This window comes from Bombyx mandarina, chromosome 28, assembly GCF_030267445.1.
Source record: "Bombyx mandarina strain Sakado chromosome 28, ASM3026744v2".
Classification (NCBI taxonomy): domain Eukaryota; kingdom Metazoa; phylum Arthropoda; class Insecta; order Lepidoptera; family Bombycidae; genus Bombyx; species Bombyx mandarina.
This window is the reverse complement of record NC_143233.1, coordinates 8,356,302-8,372,052: the sequence shown is the minus strand read 5'-3', so window position 1 is coordinate 8,372,052 and position 15,751 is coordinate 8,356,302.

Genomic DNA, 15,751 nt, shown 5'->3' with positions numbered 1-15,751 from the left:
CATTAAGTACATGTTCCACCAATCCTCCCCTGCGGCCCGGATTCAACTCCCTCCCCCGAGGACACAGTCGAATCCATAAACATCATCACGGATCACATCTCTTCCGCGATCATAAGATCCTCAAAAGAAGTCGATGTGGAGGATAGCTTCCACCGCATCAGACTGTCCCCCGAACTTAGGAACCTCCTAAGAGTTAGAAACGCGGCAATCCGGGCCTACGATCAACTTCCCACGCACTCAAACCGGATTCGGATGCGTCGTCTACAGCGGGATGTAAAATCTCGCCTAAGCGACGCCCGAAATGAGAATTGGGATAGTTACTTAGAAGGACTCGCGCCCTCTCATCAAGCATACTGGCGACTAGCAAGGACTCTCAAGTCCGAAACTACCGCTACTATGCCTCCTCTCGTACGCCCTTCAGGCCAACCACCGGCTTTCGATGACGATGACAAGGCAGAGTTGCTGGCCGATGCACTGCAAGAGCAGTGCACCACCAGCACTCAATACGCGGACCCCGAACACACCGAGGCAGTCGACAGGGAGGTCGAGCGCAGAGCTTCCCTGCCACCCTCGGACGCGTTACCCCCCATTACCTCTGACGAAGTTAGAGAAGTAATAGACAACCTTCAACCTAAGAAGGCACCCGGCTCCGACGGCATCCGCAACCGCGCGTTAAAACTCCTACCAGTCCAACTGATAACAATGTTGGCTACCATCTTAAATGCTGCTATGACGCACTGCATCTTTCCGGCGGTATGGAAAGAAGCAGACGTTATCGGTATACACAAGCCGGGCAAACCGAATAATGAAACCGCTAGTTACCGACCGATTAGTCTCCTCCCAGCGATAGGCAAAATTTACGAACGGCTCCTTCGGAAACGCCTCTGGGACTTCGTTACCGCGAACAAAATTCTAATAGACGAGCAGTTTGGATTCCGCGCCAAACACTCGTGCGTACAACAAGTGCACCGCCTCACGGAGCACATCTTAATAGGGCTAAATAGGCGTAAACAAATCCCGACCGGCGCCCTCTTCTTCGATGTAGCGAAGGCGTTCGACAAAGTCTGGCACAACGGTTTGATCTACAAACTGTACAACATGGGAGTGCCAGACAGACTCGTGCTCATCATACGAGACTTCTTGTCGAACCGTTCGTTTCGATATCGAGTAGAGGGAACTCGTTCTCGTCCCCGTCATCTGACTGCCGGAGTCCCGCAAGGCTCCGCACTCTCCCCGTTACTATTTAGTTTGTATATCAACGATATACCCCGGTCTCCGGAGACCCATCTAGCGCTCTTCGCCGATGACACGGCTATCTACTACTCGTGTAGGAAGATGTCGTTGCTTCATCGGCGACTCCAAACCGCAGTAACCACCATGGGACAGTGGTTCCGGAAGTGGCGAATAGACATTAACCCCACGAAAAGCACAGCGGTGCTATTCAAAAGGGGTCGCCCTCCGAATACCACTTCGAGCACCCCACTCCCCAGTAGGCGCGTAAACACCTCCGCCGTTAGCCCCATCACTCTCTTTGACCAGCCCATACCGTGGGCCCCGAAGGTCAAATACCTAGGCGTCACCCTCGACAGAGGGATGACATTCCGTCCCCACGTAAAAACGGTACGCGATCGCGCCGCGTTTATACTAGGACGACTCTACCCAATGCTTTGTAGACGAAGCAAACTGTCCCTCCGTAACAAGGTAACCCTCTACAAAACTTGCATACGCCCCGTCATGACGTATGCAAGCGTAGTGTTCGCTCACGCGGCCCGCACCAACTTGAAACCCCTTCAGGTAATACAATCCCGATTCTGCAGGATAGCCGTCGGAGCACCATGGTTCCAGAGGAACGTGGACCTCCACGATGACCTGGAGCTCGACCCCGTCAGTAAGTATCTACAGTCGGCATCGCTGCGCCACTTTGAGAAGGCGGCACGACATGAGAACCCTCTTGTCGTGGCCGCCGGAAACTACATACCCGATCCTGTAGACCGTTTGGTAAACCGTCGACGTCGCCCAAAGCACGTCATCACGGATCCTCCTGATCCACTAACGGTGCTTTTAGGCAATACAAGCACCGGTCACCGTCCTCGCCGAACCCGTCGCTTGCGACGAAGGGCTCGACGAGCGAATTAACCCACAGACACAGCCCACTGAGTTTCTCGCCGGATCTTCTCAGTGGGTCGCGCTTCCGATCCGGTGGTAGATTCTGCGAAGCACTGCTCTTGCTAGGGCGGTGTTAGCAATTCTCCGGTTTGAGCCCCGCGAGCTCACCTACACAAGCTAGGGTAAGCTGAAATAGCCTCTCAAGGCTATCAGCATAGGTAGGAAAAAAAAAAAAAAAAAAAAAAAAAGTACATGTTCCCCCTCCCGACTAGGCGCGTCAATACCCCCGCCCCCGCCGTTCGCCCGATCACGATGTTCGACCAGCCCATACCGTGGGCCCCGAAGGTCAAATATTTAGGCGTCACCCTCGACAGTAGGATGACATTCCGCCCCCACATCAAGACGGTACGCGATCGTGCCGCCTTCATTCTAGGACGTCTCTACCCGATGATATGTAGGCGAAGTAAAATGTCCCTTAGAAATAAGGTGACACTCTACAAAACTTGCATACGCCCCGTCATGACCTATGCAAGTGTAGTGTTCGCTCACGCGGCCCGCACTCACTTAAAGTCATTCCAAATTATTCAATCCCGTTTTTGCAGGATAGCCGTCGGAGCCCCGTGGTTCGTCAGGAACGTCGACCTCCATGACGACCTGGACTTAGAGTCCACCAGTAAGTATATGCAGTCGGCGTCGATGCGCCACTTCGATAAAGCGGCACGACACGAGAACCCTCTCATCGTGGCCGCCGGTAACTACATTCCCGATCCTGCGGACAGAATGGAAAGCAGTCGACGTCGCCCAAAACACGTCATCTCGGATCCTCCCGATCCACTAACGGTGCTTCTAGGTACTTCAAGCACCGGTCACCGTTCTCGTCGAACCCGTCGCTTGCGACGAAGGGCTCGACGAGTAAATTAACTCTCAGACACAGCCCACTGAGTTTCTCGCCGGATCTTCTCAGTGGGTCGCGTTTCCGATCCGGTGGTAGATTCTGCGAAGCACGACTCTTGCTAGGGTTCGTGTTAGCAACGTCATCAGGTTTGAACCCCGTGAGCTCACCTACAAAAGTTAGGGTTACGCTGATATAGCCTCTCAAGGCTCTCAGCTTAGGTAGGAAAAAAAAAAAAAAAAAAAGTACATGTATTTTCCACATGGATACCAAGATTCAAGTGTATCGTATGCACGGTTCAGTAGTTATAACGGAACATCCGTAAAAACCGCTGTAGATTTATATTATATTAGCTTAGATACGCAGATATTTTTACTAAACTACTACATTTATATGGTTTCTATTGATTCAAATTGTATGTAGATTGTCGTTTTCAATGTACTCTTGTCGACTTACTCAATGTAGTGATTTACTAAAAAATAATAATAATTATGAAGAGTCTCTAATTTTCGAATAACCATTATAGAGCGCGAAATGAATCCGGCGTAATATTTTGGCTACTGTTGCATTTATGGTATTAGGCATTTATTATGGGGCCGGTTCTTCTCCGCGTTACCCCCTCCACGGTTTGCACTAGTGTTGGCCGCACACACGACTAGTGATGTGCCGCCACACATTAAACGCAAGTCTGTGCGCCCCGACAGGGTCTAACAAAGCAATCAGCGTCGATTACGGACGAGATCGGTTTTTCGAACGACAATAACAATATCCAGCGTAAAACCCAGTCGCATTCGTTCTGTCAGTGTCATAACATGTGTCAATGATGTGGTGGAGAATCCTAACGTTCTGCCTTCTAGTGACTCTAGTTTTGTTCGTAGTCCTAACCTGCATCCACGGCAGACCAGTCATCAACCTCTTCTTCCATCGATGCTGTGCTGAAGACATAGAAAATGATCAAGCAATAATGGAGAATTTTGGTGATAATTTCTTGAGAGAACGTTTGGTGGCCGCAAGTGCTTTTGATGGAGACGAAACATTAATCCCGGATGATGGCTCCGAAGATCTCGTTGCTGATCTGATGAAGATGACGGATGTACACGATCCGAAGTTTCGCGTGCTCGGCGACATTGACATTTTTGAGACAACAACGGAGCAAAGCTGAGATGGGGTGGCAACACTGCACGATAATTTTGGACAACTATAAAGGGCTTCTTTATTTATTGAACGTTGCTCTTGGTTCTTTGAAGATATCTTAAGTGTCAGCCCTTTTTAGTTAGAGATAATGTGTCTGGTGTTAAGTTTTACTATCAATCTAAACGCCACATAAACCCCGCCCCCCCCACCGTACCTCTAACTTGTTATGCTTAAGTAACTATGAAGGACCAAGGGTCAATCGAAGATATCGTAATTACGTAAACAATAATATTGCCTAGTTCTGCGAAGATCAACAACAAAGTTATGACTCAATAATTACGCAGTACGTAAATAGACGGCGGAACGAAGAGTGAAGATGTTTCCAGAAATCAAGTTTCGGCGTTTGAAGCAAATCCCCAAAAGCAAATAAAAAAAGATGTGTGATGTCCTGGGACACCGGATAGGAACGAAGTTCCTTATTATAAAAAATTCAGAGGTGTCAAGGGACACCCGGATGGAACGAAGTTGGAAGTGAAGGAATTGTAATTTTTTTTTTAAGTTATAATAATAAATTACGGCATTATGAAGAAGAAAAAAACAATACTATGAACTAAATTACTATTGTTGAAACGCTATCTCGAGAAACTGTACTCATTACGCGGACCAATCGGATACGAGCAATGTCACGCGATAAGCGCCTACATGTTGATTGGTCAGAATGACGGATCTAAAAAGTGTCGTGACAACTTTTCGTAAGAATTTTTTCCGTCTAGCCCCCTTTCACAACGCGCGATAAGGAACTTCGTTCCAAAAATATTAATTTAAAGTTCTATTCGAGGTATAAAGAAAATAAAATTCGACGTTTCGCAACAGCCCACGGTCATTCGGTAACGTGCGAACTTATTGTGGTACACTTCATTCACGGTTGTTTGCATAAGGGTTAGTGTATTGCGCACACGAACGCTCTGAGATCGTGGTCAATGAATGATAAAAAATATGTTATTTTTTGTACGTTATTACAAAGTTAAGTCCTACACTGTGTGCATTACTAATAAAAATCTTACGTTACGGACGTTTTTTCACGGTTAGGGCACCCCTCCCCATAGTCCCATAAGGAACATCGTTCCAAAAAAATTAATCACGTAAACGTTGAAATCCACGAAAACTTTATTAGAAAAAGAAACTTCAGACGAGATAACTCCGGAAATTAATCTTTGTACCCGGAATAATAATTTCCTCTACAAATTATAGGAAGTAATTTTCTTGGTGTATTATGAAATCGTATGGTTAAGTAGCGTCTGGTTTATTTCACTCGTGAGATAGTAACGGTTTCTGGTTTCAAGCCACACGTGTCAAGGTACCCGTATTAGTGCTGTGATATCTATGGGTTCTGCAACTGCTAAAAGTTTGATGACCCGGGGTTGCTCACTGCGAGAGGTGACGCTGGCCCACAGCCGCATCTACCTCGCTTTCAGTTTTAAATTGACTTTATAAGGCTGTAGTTACAATTAAAAAAGTAACTTAACCAATCATTAGGGCGTTACCAAAAACTCGTTTGATTGTAACATTGATCCTCCTTTTTTCGTCGATAATCCTCAAAGCTAAGGGTCGCGGTCTCCCTTGATGACTTTCACATGGACTCTGCGCCAGCCTTGCTTATCCTCGGCTGCAGGGGTTATTAAATACTAGATGATGACCGAGCTTTGCTGGGTTTTGTTTTTATAATGCCATCTTGTTGTGTCTTTAAAGCGGTTAGTCGCCCTCAATTAAGAAAAATGGTATTATTATTCGCAAATAGATGTCGGGAAGAGTTGATTATTGAAAACACGAATAAAACAACATTTTCTGAAAATAAATCGATCTCGATATATCGCCCCCGAAATCCCCTGTATACTAAATTTTATGAAAATCGTTGGAGCCGTTTCCGAGATTCAGATTATATTTATATTAATATACAAGAATTTCTCGTTTAAAGGTATAAGATAAGATTGTTAAAATTTAGTGTTTTCATTCATTAACAACATTGTCAGCCCACATATTGTATAAAATAAAACACGACACGATTTTTAATACGTAATTAAAAGTTTAAGTTTTTTTTCATTAACATTTTTTTTTGATTGAAGGATTACTGGTGGCCCTGAGGCCTTTCCAGTTTCACCAGGACAGGTGGGCGAGCAAAGGCTCAGCCAGGAGGGGTGGGATTTGCTAACAGCTGCCCGAGCGCCTCCGAAGGAGACCTAACAACTCAAGCGCAGCTGCTTCGCGAATGAATCTACTACCGGATTGGAACCGCGACTCGCTGAGAAGATCCGGCGAGAAACTCAGCGAGCTGATGCATGGGTTAGGTTGCACGTCGAACTCTTTGTCGAGTTCGACGAGTACTGTTACCAGAGTCTCTAAGCCTGCTCCTAGTGTTAGAGCTGAAGGCGTCTAATACAAAGGTTATTGGATCTGATGTATCCGTAAGGACGTGTAATTAATCTGTAGAGCGGCGAACCTAATAGATCCAAGACGCTGAAATGTTTAATACGCCACTGGGGTTCTGGTGACTATTTAATATCACGTAAGCTGTAAGTCGGTCTATCTAGAGTAATGAAGAAAAATTGTATTTTTAGACACAATTTTCAGTCGTTTCAAACTTTGTAGAATGGCGTTTCCGACGCGACAATGTGACAATGCAATCGAGGCTTTACCGTTCGGTTTTAAGGTCGGAAGTGGTATATACAATGTGATGGTTCTAAGCTCCAGTTGCCTTTTTAGTTACAGTTGGCACTTTCCATGTTAGGAAACATAAAAAAAGAGTGCGTGTGCTTATGCACGCGCGTAAGAAGCTATACTTAATTTTTTTATTTTTTTAAATATAATGATTAATAATAAATATTTAACGTTAATAATTTAATAATATTTAGTATGAATTATATTAAATAATAATTTTGTCATTTATATTACTAAATAATACATACGGATAGTTAACCTCAATTGTATTGGTGCACTTGTGGGCAACTTTATTTCTGTTAATTTAGTGTCACGGTGCGCGCGCATCGTAAAATTTCACTCTCATAAAATTTTTCATAACGCGCCTAAAGAAGTATAACTTCAAAAGTTCGTTGTTAATTGTTGCCTCACACTAAAATTGACATTTATATTTTGTTATCAGTTTGAATGAGATATTTCGCTTTCTCCCGGGACAAGAGTTGCGTATGTCTGCGTGCACTGTCATGCCGGTCCTATATCAACGCCATGCTGTAATATTTATATGCGAGGGTAGATGAAAAATTCATTCTGCTTAGGATCTACGTAAAATTCGTTTTAGTGAACGCGTTTTTAGTCGTCGCGGCCTAAAGGATAAGACGTCCGGTGCATTCGTATCTAGCGATGCAACGGTGTTCGAATCCCGCAGGCGGGTACCAATTTTTCTAATGAAATACGTACTCAACAAATGTTCACGATTGACTTCCACGGTGAAGGAATAACATCGTGTAATAAAATCAAACCCGCAAAATTATAATTTGCGTAATTACTGGTGCTAGGACCTCTTGTGAGTTCGCGCGGGTACTCGTAGGTACCACCGCCCTGCCTATTTCTGCCGTGAAGCAGTAACGCGTTTCGGTTTAAAGGGTGGGGTAGCCGTTGTAACTATACTGAGACCTGAGAACTTCTATCTCAAGGCGGGTAGCGCATTTACGTTGTAGATGTCTATGGGCTTCAGTAACCATTTAACACCAGGTGGGCTGTGAGCTCGTCCACACATCTAAACAATATTTTTTTTTAGGATAGTTGCAAATATGTCGCTTAAATACAATACCGCTTAGTATAACTTGAGCTTAGTTTAAATTGTTTATATGAAAACGGGTGTTTCTAGTCGGACGAAATATATTGTTTTTTTTGAAGGAAATATATTGTTGTGTTTTGTATTTTGTAACTGAATTTCAGTGTACATCGATGGTTCATATATCTTATACGTAAATGCAGAATTAGGATGGAATAAAATAAAAATGATTCATTTGAATGTAGTTTTTATTGTTTTTACACCCAATAATTACAATCAACAATTAATTGACAACTCTTTTTATCTTCACTTGTTCAATCAACTTCGCCATTTTTCTTTTTTAATTTGTTTCTCCCTCTCTTACTATTACCTCTCACTCCCACCTTAGTACTATTTTTTTTTATTGCTTAGATGGGTGGACGAGCTCACAGCCCATCTCGTGTTAAGTGGTTACTCGAGCCCATGGACATCTACAACGTAAATGCGCCACCCACCTTGAGATATAAGTTCTAAGGTCTCAGTATAGTTACAACGGCTGCCTCACCCTTCAAACCGAAACGCATTACTGCTTCACGGCAGAAATAGGCAGGGTGGTGGTACCTACCCGCGCGGACTCACAAGAGGTCCTACCACCAGTCTATTTTCCTCATTCATTTGATATCGAGTGTAAGGCTATTCGGTTTAAATGTCATTTCACATCGCTTAATACTTCCGCCATCGGAGCAGAGTTCGCCATATTATCTGGAACCGCTGCGTTCATCCACAGTGCGTTTCCAGAGATATTTTTTGCCACGCACCATCCGGCTATGGAATGAGCTCCCCTCCACGGTGTTTCCCGAGCGCTATGACATGTCCTTCTTCAAATGAGGCTTGCGGAGAGTACTTAATGGTAGACAGCGGCTTGGCTCTGCCCCTGGCATTGCTGACGTCCATGAGCGACGGTGACCACTTGTCATCAGGTGGTATGCTCGTCTGCCTACAAAGGTAATACGTGACAAAAAACGATCTCTGGAAACGCACTGTGGATGAACGCAGTGGCCCCAGGTTGTATGGATCATCTCAGACAATTCCTCAGGGCACTCCCCATGGAACATACGGTACAAAATGCAGAAAGAAGTGAAGTCCCTCCGCAGACCCAGAGGTTCAAAACGATCTCTACATATGAATAGTATGATTGCTCTAATGAGCATCAGTTAAAAACGATTGAACACTGATATATTGAAGGGTTCCTCAGAAGGAAAATACTTTTTCGTACTATCCGATGCGACCTCTTGAATGCTAATTAGCGTAAGATCACATATAGTAATCGTTTTTACCTTACGTAAGTAATATTATTATGTCATACTAGCTGAGTCCCGCGATGTTACCCGCGGTTATTGTCGTACCACGGGTGACGCCGCGGGCGAAGCTAAAAAAAGTAGCCTTAGTTACTCCTTATATCATCAGCTACCTATCAGTGAAAGTCCCGTCAAAATCGGTCCAGCCGTTCCAGAGATTAGCCGGAACAAACAGACAGACAGACAAAAATAGTAAAAAATGTTATTTTTTGTGTATGTACCGTATATATTATTATATATTCATTTGCATGTAGTAAAAAGCGGTTATTTCAATATTACAAACAGATACTCGATTTTTATTTATATGTATAGATGACTGGCTAATAAACGGGAATGTTGTATACAAAATCATACCAATACAAGAACTAGAATGTCGTGATACGTGTCATATAAATATCGCCTTTCAGTTTACGACGTAGAGTTGATTTTAATGTGACAACATTTTTTTTATTGCTACAGTGGGTCGAGGAGTTCACAGTCCAGCTGGTGTTTAGTGTTCACCCGAGCCCATAGACATCTACAATGTAAATGCCGGCACCCACCTTGGGAGAGAGAGAGAGAGAAAGAAAACATTTTATTGCACACCAAAACACAAATTACATTCAAAAAACAGTCAAAAAGCAGATACATTTGTACAATAGGCGGTCTTATCGCTAAAAGCGATCTCTTCCAGACAACCGTTTAATTTACAGAAATTCTGAAAAATATAAAAATATAGCAGGTATGTTGCGGTGTACTAAAGACAATACATTATTATAGAAAATAATATATACATACAAAAAACAGATATATACCGTTTACATATAATATGAAATATATAGCTAACTGATTTATATACCAATATACATACTTAAATACAATACATAGTAATATACTTACACACACATAATAAATCAACAGTATGGAAATGATAAATGATAATGATGCAAACAAACAGCACTAAGCAGATAAGTAGTGTTTCTTCACCATTCTTTTAAAGCTTGAGACATGAATTCTAAGGCTCAGTTTTTACAGTGCAACGGCGGCCTCAGGCAACAGGGTGTGTCCACACACATCTGGACATATAGAAAGATTAAGGAGGAGACCAAACTCCGATGGCTAGGTGGCGTAGAGCACGAACTCAACGTTACTTATATTACTGGTAGTAGAACCTCTTGTGAGTCCGCGCGGGTAGGTACCACCGCCCTGCCGTGAAGTAGTAATGCGTTTCGGTTTGAAGGGTAGGGCAGCAGTTGTAATTATATATATATTTTTTTTTTTTTTTCCTACCAACGCTGAGAGCCTTGAGAGGCTATATCAGCGTAACCCTAACTTTTGTAGGTGAGCTCACGGGGCTCAAACCTGATGACGTTGCTAACACGAACCCTAGCAAGAGTCGTGCTTCGCAGAATCTACCACCGGATCGGAAACGCGACCCACTGAGAAGATCCGGCGAGAAACTCAGTGGGCTGTGTCTGAGAGTTAATTTACTCGTCGAGCCCTTCGTCGCAAGCGACGGGTTCGACGAGAACGGTGACCGGTGCTTGAAGTACCTAGAAGCACCGTTAGTGGATCGGGAGGATCCGAGATGACATGTTTTGGGCGACGTCGACTGCTTTCCATTCTGTCCGCAGGATCGGGAATGTAGTTACCGGCGGCCACGATGAGAGGGTTCTCGTGTCGTGCCGCTTTATCGAAGTGGCGCATCGACGCCGACTGCATATACTTACTGGTGGACTCTAAGTCCAGGTCGTCATGGAGGTCGACGTTCCTGACGAACCACGGGGCTCCGACGGCTATCCTGCAAAAACGGGATTGAATAATTTGGAATGACTTTAAGTGAGTGCGGGCCGCGTGAGCAAACACTACACTTGCATAGGTCATGACGGGGCGTATGCAAGTTTTGTAGAGTGTCACCTTATTTCTAAGGGACATTTTACTTCGCCTACATATCATCGGGTAGAGACGTCCTAGAATGAAGGCGGCACGATCGCGTACCGTCTTGATGTGGGGGCGGAATGTCATCCTACTGTCGAGGGTGACGCCTAAGTATTTGACCTTCGGGGCCCACGGTATGGGCTGGTCGAACATCGTGATCGGGCGAACGGCGGGGGCGGGGGTATTGACGCGCCTAGTCGGGAGGGGGATGCTCAGCGTGGTGTTCGGAGGGCGACCCCTTTTGAAGAGCACCGCTGTGCTTTTCGTGGGGTTGATGTCGATGCGCCACTTCCGGAACCACTGTCCCATGGTGGTAGCTGCGGTCTGAAGTCGTCGATGAAGCAACGCCTTCTTCCTACACGAGTAGTAGATGGCGGTGTCATCGGCGAAGAGCGCCAGATGGGTCTCCGGAGACCGGGGTATATCGTTGATATACAAACTAAATAGTAACGGGGAGAGGGCGGAGCCTTGCGGGACTCCGGCTGTGACGTGACGGGGCCGGGAACGCGTTCCCTCGACTCGATATCGGAACGAACGGTTCGACAAGTAGTCTCGTATGATGAGCACGAGTCTGTCTGGCACTCCCATGTTATACAGTTTGTATATCAAACCGTTGTGCCAGACTTTGTCGAACGCCTTCGCTATATCGAAGAAGAGGGCTCCTGTCGGAATGGGTTTCCGCCTGTTCAGCCCTAGTAATATGTGCTCCGTGAGGCGGTGCACTTGATGGACGCACGAGTGTCTGGCGCGGAATCCAAACTGCTCGTCTATAAGAATTTTATTCGCGGATACGAAGTCCCAGAGGCGTTTACGAAGGAGCCGTTCGTATAGTTTGCCTATCGCCGGGAGGAGACTGATGGGGCGGTAACTCGCGGTTTCGTTCTTCGGTTTGCCCGGCTTGTGTATGCCGATAACGTCCGCTTCTTTCCACGCCGCGGGAAAGATGCAGTTCGTCATAGCAGCATTTAATATGGTGGCCAACATCGTTATCAGTTGGGCTGGTAACAATTTGAGCGCGCGGTTGCGGATGCCGTCGGAGCCGGGAGCTTTCCGTGGTTGTAGGCTATCGATCGCCTCCTTAACCTCGGAAGTGGTAATGGGGGGTAACGCGTCTGAGGGCGGCAGGGAAGCTCTGCGCTCGACCTCCCTGTCGACTGCCTCGGTGTGTTCGGGGTCCGCATGTTGAGTGCTGGTGGTGCACTGCTCTTGCAGTGCATCGGCCAGCAACTCTGCCTTGTCATCGTCATCGTAAGCCGGTGGTTGGCCTGAGGGGCGTACGAGAGGCGGCATAGTGACGATAGTTTCGGACTTGAGGGTCCTAGCTAGTCGCCAGTATGCTTGGTGAGTGGGCGCGAGTTCTTTTAAATAACTATCCCAGTTTTCGTTTCGGGCGTCGCTCAAGCGGGATTTGACCTCCCGCTGTAAGCGACGCATCCGAGTCCGGTTTGAATCCGTGGGATATCGATCGTAGGCCCAGATTGCCGCGTTCCTAACTCTTACGAGGTCCCTAAGATCGGGGGAAAGTCTGATGCGGTGGAAGCTATCCTCCACATCGACTTGCTTTGAAGATCTTGTGATCGCCGTCGAGACGTGATCAGTGAAGATGTTTATGGATTCGACGGTGTCCTCGGGGGATGGGGTTGAATCCGGGCCGCAAGGGAGGATTGGTGGAGCGGTGTCAGCTAAGCACGTGCCCAGCTTCTTCCAATCCACCATGGTCCTCGTATCTGGTTCGCGGTTGAGGGGGCGACCGAGCTGCATGACGACAGGTCGGTGGTCTGAGTCGAGTTCTGACATTGCCTCGATGGAGCGCAAGCGCAGAGTTACGTTCCTCAGCAGTGCCAGATCTATTGTGCTCGGACGACGCGCGGCGTTGTACGGATAGCACGTGGGGGTCGGGGGGTTGTATATTTCGAATGTGAGGTCGTCTATGAACGCGTCGAGACGCCTACCGTTCACATTCGTGCGATGGCAGTTCCACCTAGTGTGGTGGCAATTTAGATCGCCTGCCAGAATGACCGCGTCCCCCATACCGAGGAGCAGTGTCTCGAGGTCACTGCTCAGGAGGGGTTTGTCAGGAGGGAGATAAACGGATGCGATGACGATCGGCTGGTGTCCCGTCAGCGCGATGCGGCACACTGACGCCTCGATATGTAAGAGCGAGGGAGTATCGAGAGGGACGCAGTGCAGGGCCCTCCTATAGTAAATGACAGTCCCGCCCTTGCGGGTGGAGAGTCTGTCATTCCTAACCATGACGTAATTCGCGACTTTGGGGTCGCGACGCGAGGGCTTTAGGAAGGTCTCCTGCACCAGAAGGATGTCGATGAGATTGTCACGTAGAAACTCATAAACCTGGTCGCGCTGACGCGCGAGTCCGTTAGCATTGTAGAATGCTAACTTCAAGGAATGGGGTTTTAATCTCGCGTTGCACGCCATCGATTACCGGTGATTAAACCAGCGTGCGCTGGACGGACTCGATGACGTCCATATATTCGAAGGTCGCGTATAGGCGGTCGTCGGCCGTGACCGCTCTGCGCATGGCGTCGGCGAATGAACGCATGCGATCGATGTTTATCGCGGCGATGTAGTCGCGAATAATCGAAAAGTCGTTTGAGTGCGCGGGGCCGGGGCGAGGCGGGGGACCGGGCGCGGGGGCGGGGGTGGGGCGCGGCGCGAGTAGAGGTTGCGGCGCGTACCGCGGTTGGGGTGCCGGTGTCATTCCTGCCTTCGTGAACGGCAACGGTTTCGCCTACGCGGAGACGGTGGGCACCGGAGCCGGTACGAAAGCCGGTTTCGGCGCGCGGGGCGCCGAAGTCTTTGGGCCAGCGGTTTTGGGGGGCGCGTTTGCCGGGCGCTTCCGTGGAGCCTTGGGGCATCCACGGTAGTTGGCCGTGTGTCCCTGCTTGCGGCAGAGTACACAGCTCGGTGGCTCCGTCGCTGTCTCCTTTACGCGCGAGCAGTCGGTGGTCGCGTGATCGTCTAGACATTTCACGCAACGCGGTCGCGCGTTGCAGTTACGCGCGGAGTGGCCATAGAGCTGGCAACGATGGCACTGCCCGGGAGTGCCGCGTTTGTAGGGGGCCTCTACGGTGACCCCCGATAAGCCGCACACGGTGCGGAGACATGAGGCAATTTTCTTGCCCTCCGGTGTGGGTTCGAGTGCTACGAGCACCATGTCGTACGCGAATTTGTCGCGCCCGCTGTGCATCCGGTGCACACTTATGACGGGGTAGGACTGACCTACCAGGTCATTTTTAATTTGCTCGACGTCGAGCTCTTTTGGGACTCCGCGTACTACGACGCGGAGTTCGCGCTCCTCCTGGAGCGCATAGGTGTGATAACCTATGCGTTCCTTGCGGAGGTATGCTGTCAAAGACCTATGGTCGTCGGATGACTCTATTTTGATTTGTATTCCATGCGGGATATTCCTCGCATGGACTACATTTATCTTGTTGGCCTTAAGGGCCAGGGATACGCGATCCCAAGAAGACTTTTCCCGCAGGATGACCGGCGGCGGCGCGGGAACTTTTCGGACGGGCGCGGCGACGGGGTTGCGCGGCGAGGGGAGTCCGGGGTTATGACGGTCTTAGGCCGCGAGGCGTTCGCGGCCTTGGGTTGCTTGGGCGCCGTGGGCGGATCCACAGCGCGGGCGCGTTTTTTGCCGCGCGCGACGGTTTTGAACCCATCCGAGGGTCCGGGTTCCGGGCTGGCGGCCGACTCGAACTCCATCTCCGACTCGGAGTCGGAGCCGGAACTCGATGCCGCGCAAGACGCGATCGACGCGGGCGCGGGGGTGGGGGGCGACATCGGCGAGTCACGGAGTGCCGGCGCGGGAGGCGATAGCGGCGAGTCGCGGATGATAATCGCGGCGGCGGCGGACGAACCATCGGGGTTCGATTCTAGCGTGGCCTTGTAGGCCTCAAAGCGGGACATAATGTCCGGGCGTATTAGTTGCACGAACTGCGCGAATAGCGCGCTGTTCGTGTTCATTGTTGGTTTTTTGCCCGGGGGGGGCGTCCCCGGGACTTAAAGCAACTCGCCGAAAGGCGAGTCCCCTGAGTGGGAGTTTAAACCCCCTGCGCTGTACTTGCCAGCAGTGATTTGCAGGGGGGGGATGCCTATGCCGTGAAAACGGCAGTCAGCTGGGATTGGGGTGGAGAGTTTGGGAAGGTGGGGCCCCACTGGGTTGTGAGTGCCACAACAAGCGGTGATCGCAGTGGGGGTTAGTCTCGAAAGAGACTGTTTTTTAAAGTGAATAGATAAATAAAAATAAAAATGACAATGAATTGGATGTTTTGGTGATAATATGAAACTGTCGTTTTCGATTGCAGAACTACGAACTCGAAATACGCTTTACTGATTCAAGGTCGCGATGCCAGCGACAGAGCGTCCGGAATGCAAAACAAAGTCGCGATCAAAGCGACAACGACGATGTCGTGCAAACCAAACACACAATCGCGACAGCAGCGACAATTTCTCAGGAAAACGCGTCCGGGCTCAACTGCGTTGCGTTTTTTTTTTTTTTTTTTAAATCCTAAGCTGATAGCCTTGAGAGGTTATGTCAGCGTAACCCTAACTTTAGTAGGTGAGCTCACG